This window comes from Coregonus lavaretus (genome assembly GCF_964263955.1).
Source record: "Coregonus lavaretus genome assembly, contig: HAP1_SCAFFOLD_2931, whole genome shotgun sequence".
NCBI classification, from domain to species: Eukaryota; Metazoa; Chordata; class Actinopteri; order Salmoniformes; family Salmonidae; genus Coregonus; species Coregonus lavaretus.
The window spans coordinates 30,248-40,185 of NW_028160810.1; the positions used below are offsets into that span (position 1 = coordinate 30,248).

The 9,938-nt window shown below is 44.4% G+C and overlaps 1 long non-coding RNA gene across 1 annotated transcript; it reads left to right on the forward strand.

Annotated features, from left to right (window-relative positions):
• The first annotated feature begins 424 nt into the window (after positions 1–424).
• LOC311121431 lies at positions 425–9,531 on the forward strand. The gene is made up of 2 exons (XR_014612278.1): positions 425–2,395; positions 2,449–9,531. It is a non-coding gene; the product is annotated as an uncharacterized lncRNA (long non-coding RNA).
• Positions 9,532–9,938: the final 407 nt, after the last annotated feature.

The following is a 9,938-nucleotide window of genomic DNA, read 5'->3' on the forward strand; positions in this document are numbered from 1 at the left end:
CTCTCTCTCTCTCTCTCTCTCTCTCTCTCTCTCTCTCTCTCTCTGTATCTTCCAGGAGAGCGTCCCTTCCCCTGCACCTGGCCTGACTGCAACAAGAAGTTTGCCCGTTCGGATGAGCTGGCCCGCCACTACCGTACTCACACCGGGGAGAAGAAGTTCAGCTGCCCGCTCTGCGACAAGCGCTTCATGCGTAGCGACCACCTGATGAAGCACGCTCGCCGCCACTCCGAGTTCCAGCCCGCCATGTTGAAGCGGCCGTACGGGTGCGGCGGAGGGATGGGCGGAGGAATGGGCGTGGTCGGGAGTACTACACGCCCCGGATCCCTCAGCGACTACAACAGCCGCTCCGACGCGTCCAGCCCCACCCTTAGCCCCACCCCCAGCCCCGCCCTCAGCCCAGCTAACTCGCCTTAAAGCCCGCCTCCAGCACTTTCAGGCTCTGCCTCCCAACACCCTGATTGACCCACCCACAAGACAAGACACACCCACAGACAGGACAGGACTCTTTCAGTCTGTTTTAGGCCAGGGTTTTACACTGGTGCCCTGTGGAAAGTCTCAGCATTGCAATGGAAATAGGCTATTTCAATATTTTTTATCATGATGGTGGTCTTAGAATGGATCCTCTTGAGACCCACCCCAGTCTCACTTGAGTCTTTTTACCATGATGGTGGTGGTAGAAGGGATCCTGTCAAGGAACTTGATGCCCTATCCTTTGTTCTAACGTCTCACCCTAACCTTGACTTCAATGGGACTACGCCACACCCCACAGCAGCCACTCTGATTTGTTGTTTTGGTCAGTAGGGTCCTCTGATTGGCTCTGGTCCTAATTGGGGCCTCCCCCGATTCCATTTATTGCACAGTTCCGTACCTAGCGAGCCTCCTTTCCAATGCTCTGTCTGCTTGTTGCACTGCGCTGTCTTCTACATCATGTACTATACTGCCTATTGTAGAGCAATCCTTTCAACGACTAAGACAAAATAATGCCTTTCTGATGGCAACATTTCCATAGTGTACACATCTACTGTGTGAGCATGGTCTCTTTGAGAAGCCTCGGGCCCATTGCTAATATGGTTTCATTTAGGTTCTGGTTTTTAAAGTTAGCAGAATCAGCCATGAAAGAACACGTAGAAGAGCATATTCAATCATCTAAATACTACAGGACGCTACGTGATTTGAAACGGCCAGGGAGATTTCATCTACGACCTCAGGATTAGAAAACAGTTGATTAGTTTAACTTGAATGCACAATACAAACATCACTTTACTCTGCAATTCAATGCAGGTTGAATCTTCTGCCCTGCTCAGGGAAGGACTTGGTAGCTTGAAAGAATGAACACAATGAAGACACACACACACACACACACACACACACACACACACTCACACACACACACACACACACACATGCGTGCACACACACACACACACACACAAAATAGCCTTACACTCAAACAGAATTGCACTCCTTGAATACATTCTGTTTTGGTTTTCACACTGAAAGAAACCATGGAAATAGTCCTTCAAACAAGTTGTTATCTTTGGATTTGAATCGTGATGTCACAAAAGAGAATGAAGCCAGTCCTCGGGACTGAACCACTGGAGACTAGAGAGAGAGAGACAAAACATATTTTTCCCTCTTTCACTTTCATTTGATCCAAGAACCATATCTCTGACTTGAATCTCTTACGTCAGTTGAACCATAAAGCCAAACTGTCGCAGTGAGCTGTGTGTGTCAACGCTTATGACTTCTTCAAAGGGGATGTGAAGGTGAGAGTAGAGACGTGGCTGCTGCGTTGCTTCTTAACCTCATCCAGGGGAGAGGTGTTAGTTCCAACGTAAACATCCGACGCCTAGAACTCAATTCTAGTGTAATTGCGTCAGATGCTCGATTATGTTACGTGCGTCTATCCGTGAGAGATTATTTCCCGTGTCGAACACGTCCAGGTTAGTTTCAACGCAGCTTGTCTGTGGACAAGTAGATGTAATGCTGTACGGGGTCAAAAACAGTTCTCAAACCCTCATCCTCCACGACACTTTAGAAGCAGGTGTGTTACTGTAGGGCTGGAGCGAAAGCCTGCACGCCCAGTAGCTCTCTAGGAGGAGGTTTGGGGTTTGGGCCCACCCTCCCCTTTGCTCTTATTAGGCTCATCCTCATGATTCACCCCAGCTACACACACACAGACGCTCACGGTGTCCGTGTCGCGTCGACAGACGGAGTGGGGTGCGAGATGTTATTACAGAGTCTGTCTGTCTCCAGGACAGGAAGACACTAATGACAGGGAGGAGTTCTAGATCATAATCACATGGAGACATGAGGAGGAGGGTAGTTAGGGTAGATTTATAGCCCCATACAGACATGAGGAGGGTAGTTAGGGTAGATTTATAGCCCCATACAGGCTGGGAGACATGAGGAGGAGGGTAGTTAGGGTAGATTTATAGCCCCGTACAGGCTGGGAGACATGAGGAGGGTAGTTAGGGTAGATTTATAGCCCCATACAGGCTGGGAGACATGAGGAGGGTAGTTAGCTCCTCTAGCTATCTCTACATAAATATTATATCTTATCCTAGACAGAGACTAGAGGCCAGATGAAGTGACTATAAGAATCCCTATAAGAACTGTGTGGCATAATATTAATACCATCTATCACTGGTAATCTGTTATAAAGGAACACCCAGTGAGATCCCGCTGAGAACCTCGCCCGGGCGGTGACTGTAAACCGCATCACCCCTCTACCAGCTTCTAAAGGTCACTGAGAAAGCTTGACAAGCATAATGGGAACAGTATAGACAGAGGCATGTTGAGAAATGTCAGTTATTGGTTTAGATTAGTTCAATTTAATCCTGACACTGCACCCTTGAGTTGGCCCAGAGTGACGGTACAGATAATTGACTTAATCACAGGACAGACAGACTGCACAGGACAGGAGTGGACTTAATCACAGGACAGACAGACTGCACAGGACAGGAGTGGACTTAATCACAGGACAGACAGACTGCACAGGACAGGAGTGGACTTAATCACAGGACAGACAGACTGCACAGGACAGGAGTGGACTTAATCACAGGACAGACAGACTGCACAGGACAGGAGTGGACTTAATCACAGGACAGACAGACTGCACAGGACAGGAGTGGACTTAATCACAGGACAGACAGACTGCACAGGACAGGAGTGGACTTAATCACAGGACAGACAGACTGCACAGGACAGGAGTGGACTTAATCACAGGACAGACAGACTGCACAGGACAGGAGTGAGAAAAACTCCAGATGAATGGGAACAGTAAAGCTTGACAGGCATCAAGGGAACAGTAAAGAGACACATGGCGGGAAACATTAGTTATTAGCTGGTCTTAATCTTGATTTAATCTTGAGTTATGTGACGTACAGAAACTTGACTTAGTCACACAGGACAAACAGTGCGGAGGAGAGAAAATCTCCTGATGAATACAGTGTTAACCATGGTAAAAGTATGCCGTTGGCTGCCCTTAGATTCACTGAGAATTCTTCCCTCAACAGTTGTTCTCATTACCTTGACGACCCGATCTGTCTCTACATGAAGTCACAGCTTTCATACCTAGGCAGTGCATCCCAAATGGCACCCTATTCCCTATATAGTGCACTACTTTTGACCAGGACCCATAGGTAGTGCACTTTATAGGGAATAGGGTACCATTTAAAGATGTACCTTTTGTGATGTGGCAATGTTTTTATTAGTTACCTACCATTTTTATCAGTACCCTACCCTCCAACTGTTTCTAGCCTGCCTCAGATTCACAAACACACCCAAGGCTTGGTTTATAGCTCTGTGAAGGCCCTGAGATTTCAGTTTGCAGTAAAAAGTGGATTACCTCAACATGTTCTTTTACAGCTGTTTTAAAACGATCTCATCATTGTAAACAGCCTGTAGACCCACTCTCATAAAGACCTGGTTATTTGTACCGTTCCTCTGTGATCGTACTAGTGAAGATACAGGATGCCTCCCAAACAGCACCCTATTCCCTATGGGCCCTCTGGTCAAAAGTAGTGCACTACATAGGGAATAGGGTGCCAGGGCCCTGGTCAAAAGCAGTGCACTACATAGGGAATAGGTGTGCCGTTTGAGACGTGACCTCGGTGACTCCAGCTGAAAGGCTCTGCAGTGTACCCCGAGTCCCTTTCATTCTGCTGTCTTGGAACTACCAGCAGTGTTCCAAGCTCTGTTGGCAGCGTTTCCAGTCCAGCCCAGTGAAACGATTCAGGAAAAGTATGAAATATAAGACGGAGCCAGCTTTCAGCTTTCAGCACAGTGCTGCTTATGTCAGTCTACACTCTGTATTAAAGACATACTGTCAATTATGGCCAGGCTAAAATAATGCCTCTAGGTCTAAAATAGTCTGAGGACTTCTCCATGCTTCCTCTGACTCATCCACTGTGCTTTAGCTTCTCAATGAGCTGAGCTGAGGCCCTTGGTTTTGTCCGGGCCGCCCTTACACCGCCTCAGTGTTGGCTTTCAGTAAAAGGCTACACACACATGCTCGCGCACGCACACATGAGCACACACACACACACACACACACACACACACACACACACACACACACACACACACACACACAAAACACATCACGCAAGGAGAAGAGAGAGTCCAGCTGGAGAGAGTTCTAGGAATGCTTCATAGGGTGAAGGAAGCAGGTGCCAGGCCTGTGAATGGCCAGCCTTGTCCCCCTGACTCCCCCCTCAGTATCCCCTATCCCCTCCTGCCTCCCCTCAGCCCCCCCCCAGCCTCCCCATGGGCCTCTCTCTTCCCCAGTCACCTAAAATAAACCAGAATCAGCTTTTCTCTCCCCCTTCCATAAAGAAACCCCCTCCCCCCCTTATAAAAACACACGGCATCACCACTGCAGTATGCCGGCTATCCCAGACATACAGCACAGTGGAACTACTCTAAGATAACTGTCCGCTTAACGCTATGTGAAGAGGCTTGGTTCAGCCCGCTGTGTCTGAGTCATCACAGAATTCCACCGTAAACTCAAACCGAGGAGGAGTGAAGGGACCACCCTGTCGTGTTCCACAAATAACTCGTTTTTTTAAAAAGCCATTCAGAATAGGTGACAGGCGGCCATTTTGAAATGTCTCTGTAGCAGTCAGATACCTCCATAATCACATGCTCGTCAGCTAACTGGACTCTGTTGAATGTTCTATTTTTTTCTTTTTTTTCTTTCTTTCATGCAACATATACCGTGTACATTTAAACGTTTCTACCGTCTCCTGTGGGATACGTTCATACCATCCTATCCGTCATGGTCAGACAGGAATATCTGAAAACAGAAAACTCTTCACAGTACCTCAGTGTGCTGTAACTAGTGTCCATCCGTTCGTTCAGAATACGCCATATACCTCACTATCTCTATAACACTTTGCACAGTCAGTCAGTCAGTCAGACAGACAGTCAGTCAGTCAGTCAGTCAGTCAGTCAGTCAGTCAGTCAGTCAATCAATCAGTCAGTCAGTCAATCAATCAGTCAGTCAGTCAGTCAGTCAATCAGTCAGTCAGTCAGTCAATCAGTCAGTCAGTCAGTCAATCAGTCAGTCAGTCAATCAGTCAGTCAGTCAGTGAGTCAGTCAGTCAATCAGTCAGTCAATCAGTCAGTCAGTCAGTCAGTCAGTCAGTCAGTCAATCAGTCAGTCAGTTCTGATTGTGGTTCTTTCATCTCTAGTCTAGATCAGTGTCAGCAGCCATTCAGGAAGCTGATCCTCTTATGCCCCTCCCCTTTTACCTCTATTCCAATACTCACAATTCCTTTTACTGACCACTTAACATAAGATGGTCTAACCTGAACAATGTCTAGGCAATGGTCATATGAACCTTCTACAATTTGAACTCAGTTCAAAGAGACAAAGTGATGTTAAAACGTCCCCTTTTTTGAAACTGAAACCTCACTGAGAGAGTGTCCAGGATTGACTTAAGAGATGCCGGGTGTGTTTTTTCGACCAGCGCTCTAGAGTTTGATTATTATAGTGAGTATATATATATTACTAGGCATTTATTTGTTAGATTTCAATATTATTTTCTGTCTTTCTGTTATTACTAGTGAGTATTTCCATGTTTTATTGTAACTGCTATGGTGTTATTTTTTTTTTTTTTTTTGTACATTTTGTTATTATCACCTGTGTGTTCATATCATGTTTTTAATTGATTTGCTACATTATTTAATTTTTTTTCTTGATTGATGCTAAGCATTACGAACAGAACGTCAGGACATTATACATTTTTTCCTCATAAATCTCATAAATCTGTACACCAGCAGGGAAACTCATTCAGGAAGTTGTGTAATTTCAGAGGGAAATCAACTGTTGTGAATATATTTGTCATCGCGTCCTCTTTCAGAGTGACGCGTAACCATATTAACAACCACAGGCTGTTAAATGTTCATATATTATTATCTCATTCCAGCATATTTTTACTCTTATCATGTCCTCCCCCCAAAAAACAGAATACATTATTCCGGAACTACTCATCAAAACATCACAACTCCCAATTTGTTTAGTCGCTCTGGATAAGAGCGTCTGCTAAATGACGTAAATGTAAAAAATGTAAACTGACTTCCAGAATCTGCATTCTGGAGGTAGAGACGGTAGATAAGGTTAAGCTCATGTCATTACAATAAATGACTGTGACTCCCAAGGAATCGGGGAAAATAAAAACTTTTTACTTTACTTCAGGTTTATCATGTTGTTACAGGTTATGCTTTGTTTTTTGACCCTGAGCCCTGCTTCTGGGGTCAAAGGGATGAGCTGTGACTATCATCATGGTTGGGATTGGATGGAATTACAATGTGTGCCAAAGGCTAAATAAAACAGTGATCATTCAGTGATAAATAAAACAGCGATCATAACAAACCTATAGCTATATTCAGCAGACCATTGATGGTATAGCACGAACACAATTAAAATACTCTTTTTCTTTGTATAATTCTTGTGTATGAAGAAATTCAAAACAAGAGGCGGGAACTTAAATATGTACTGAAGTTCTTTTTTATCTTCTCTGAAAATAATTTACTTAAGATTTATTTTAATCTCGCCGCAAAAGGGACAGATGCAGTACAACGTGTCTCCATGTGTTCAGAATGTTGTGTCTATAGTTAACGTTGATTTTGACAGGGGTCCGTGTTGCATCCAGCAAAGGCCAAACAGCCATCGACTGTAAGCGGAAAGGTTACAGAGGAATTGCTCTACAGGTGAACGCCTATTCCAAAGGATCGTGATATTTCATTCATGCCATGCTTACTTAGCGTCAAACCAATGTTATCTGGCCTACCCTCATTTAATGGATTGTATTTATTTTGAACTTTGTACTATATTCTTGACTGTGATTCATTTTACTATTTAAGTAATAGATTCATTATCAACTTCTGCTCTTTTTCTTAGTTTGCTTATTTTCTGTATTTCTTTATACTATTTAGTTCAGCCCCAAATAACGTCTAGATGCTCTAATCTAGTAGAGTTGCTCTCAGAAAACAAGACAAAATTGGTCACATTCAAGATATTATTTGACCCCCCCCCCCCCCCCACCCATAGATGTCAGTCAGTCACCGATATACACTGTCAGGGATACAAACCTTCTCATCGACCTCCTTTAACAATATCGGTCACTGATAGTGAATAATCGCTATATATGAAATGATGTCAGACGAAGTGCTATCATTGGTGCGACACCATGTGCTTGTATTGGTAGAGTGACGTACCACTATACCGTCCCCTTTTATCAGCTGACATAAATCATAGTCATGAAAAGTCAGATCTGATAATAACCAAAGTCGTCAGGTAACAGATGAACGTTCGTAAACACACGATTCCTCTTTAGACACCTCCCCCAGTAAGACGGCATGACGTTGCCGTTACGACTAGTTTCTAGCCTGCTGTGTGTGGTCGATAGACAGAAGACGTGGGATATTTTCTCTACCAGACTCCAGTAGTCTCACAAGGTATTTATCGTTAAGTGGGCACAGAACATTCTGCTCTTGCAGAAGAAAAAAACATCCTTCGTCAGTCTTAGGCTACCGCCATAATTGTACCTTTTGCTTTTAGCACCATTAAAGTGGAGCTTTGAGAGTATCCACAAGAGAACAAGAGGCCTGGTAAGAGGTCTTTACCTCCATATTTCTTAATGATGACCTGCTCACAAAAGAACAAGAGGCCTGGGAAGAGGTCTTTGCCTCCATATTTCTTAACGATGACCTGTGTTTCTTTTAGAACCACAGCAGGAGCATTATCCTGCATCTTTTAAGAGTATTTGGTTTCCTATGGTTCCCATGGCAGCAAGACACCCTGTTATCTCTTACTGCATCGTGATGTCTGCTGGTGACTATGGGCCAGAATGGCACCCTGGTTTCTGTAGTCCACTGCTCTGTTCAAAAGTAGTGCGCGTTAAAATGAAGTAGGGTGCCATTTCAGATGTTCAGTCCAGCAGACTGTGTTCATAATGTCCAGTTCAGTCCGGTAGACTGTGTTCATAATGTCCAGTTCAGTCCAGTAGAAGTCCATATGAGTGGTCACGTGATAATCCCTCTAAACTCTCTTCAAGGAATCCCTCCGGTAGGAATGTCGCGGTCCTCCACCTTGTTAGTTCGGTCGTCTTGATCCTTGTTTGATCACACAGATGTAGAAACACCGCCGCTGCCAGCAGAAATATGTGGCTGGAAGTTTCCATTCAGCAGAAACATGTCTCTTCTGTACTGTAAGTACGGTCGCTCAAGACAAGTAGTCAATGGGCTGAGCTAACGTAACTCCAGTAGCGATGTGGGGAATACACAGTATATCCGAGGTGATTTCTTATTGAATGGAATGGTACCCGCTAGCGCCACCATCCTCCCACTTCATAGTGGTAAAATGATTTCCCAATCAGGGTTGAGTCACTGAACAATTGATCGATTGATCACCCGTGTTCTCTGTACTGCCCTGTGTAACATTACCAACAAAACATGCCTTCTAAATGGGAAAAGTCTGTTTGAGCACCAGCGCTAGTTTGCTGTAGGAGTCGGTGTGATGAAAACGTTGTTGCGCTTGCCTGATGTCATCACGCCAATGGGCTGTACCTTTACCCGCTTTGGAGATGAACCCCCTATCGAGGAGTCTAATATGATGTCTTCTATAATATAGACTAATATTTTTTGCCAGTTTGTATATTTTTCGTGACCGACACACAGCTATGCTGCCCATGGAACCGTAGTGTACGTACATCTCCCAATGAAACTCGGTCACTATGTGGAGGTATCCCAGCTGTGCAGTTCCCTACGTACGTTCATGGACAGAACGACAGAAATCTCCAGGTGTTCATGTGCTGGTCTGATGTGTGTCTCTGCTGTACCTTTTGATGATGTTTTTTTTTTGTTGTTGTTTTTTTTTACTCCCTAGATGATATTTTGTGACTACGTCCTATGCAAATACGAAAAATTAACAGGATTGTACAATATAATAATGTTATTGTTGTCTTAACTTGTATGCATGGATTTGTGAAGTTTACATTTGGAAAATAAATTCATAAATTAGCATTTTTATGTTTACGTGTCTTTTTTGGACCATAGCTTAAATTGATAAATAAGCATTATTTTTTTAAATGTTGGGAGTGTCTTTTTTGGATAATAGTTTAACTTGTACAGTAACTCATAGCCACATATAGCTCCCAACAGATGCCCTTCATGCCAGTTTCATCACCCTGCCCAACAGACAACGATGGATGCATCCCAAATGCCACTCCAATCCTTACTATGGGCTCTGGTCAAAAGTAGTGTTCTATGTAGGGAATAGGGTGCCATTTGGGACGCTGTAATAGTTATCTGTATGGTAACCTGGCTGCCAGTTACGGCTGGTGCGTACAGCTGGACCTAGGTGTGGTACCGTAAACCCACCTCCCTCCAGCTGTATCTAGGTGTGGTAAACCCACCTCCCTCCAGCTGTA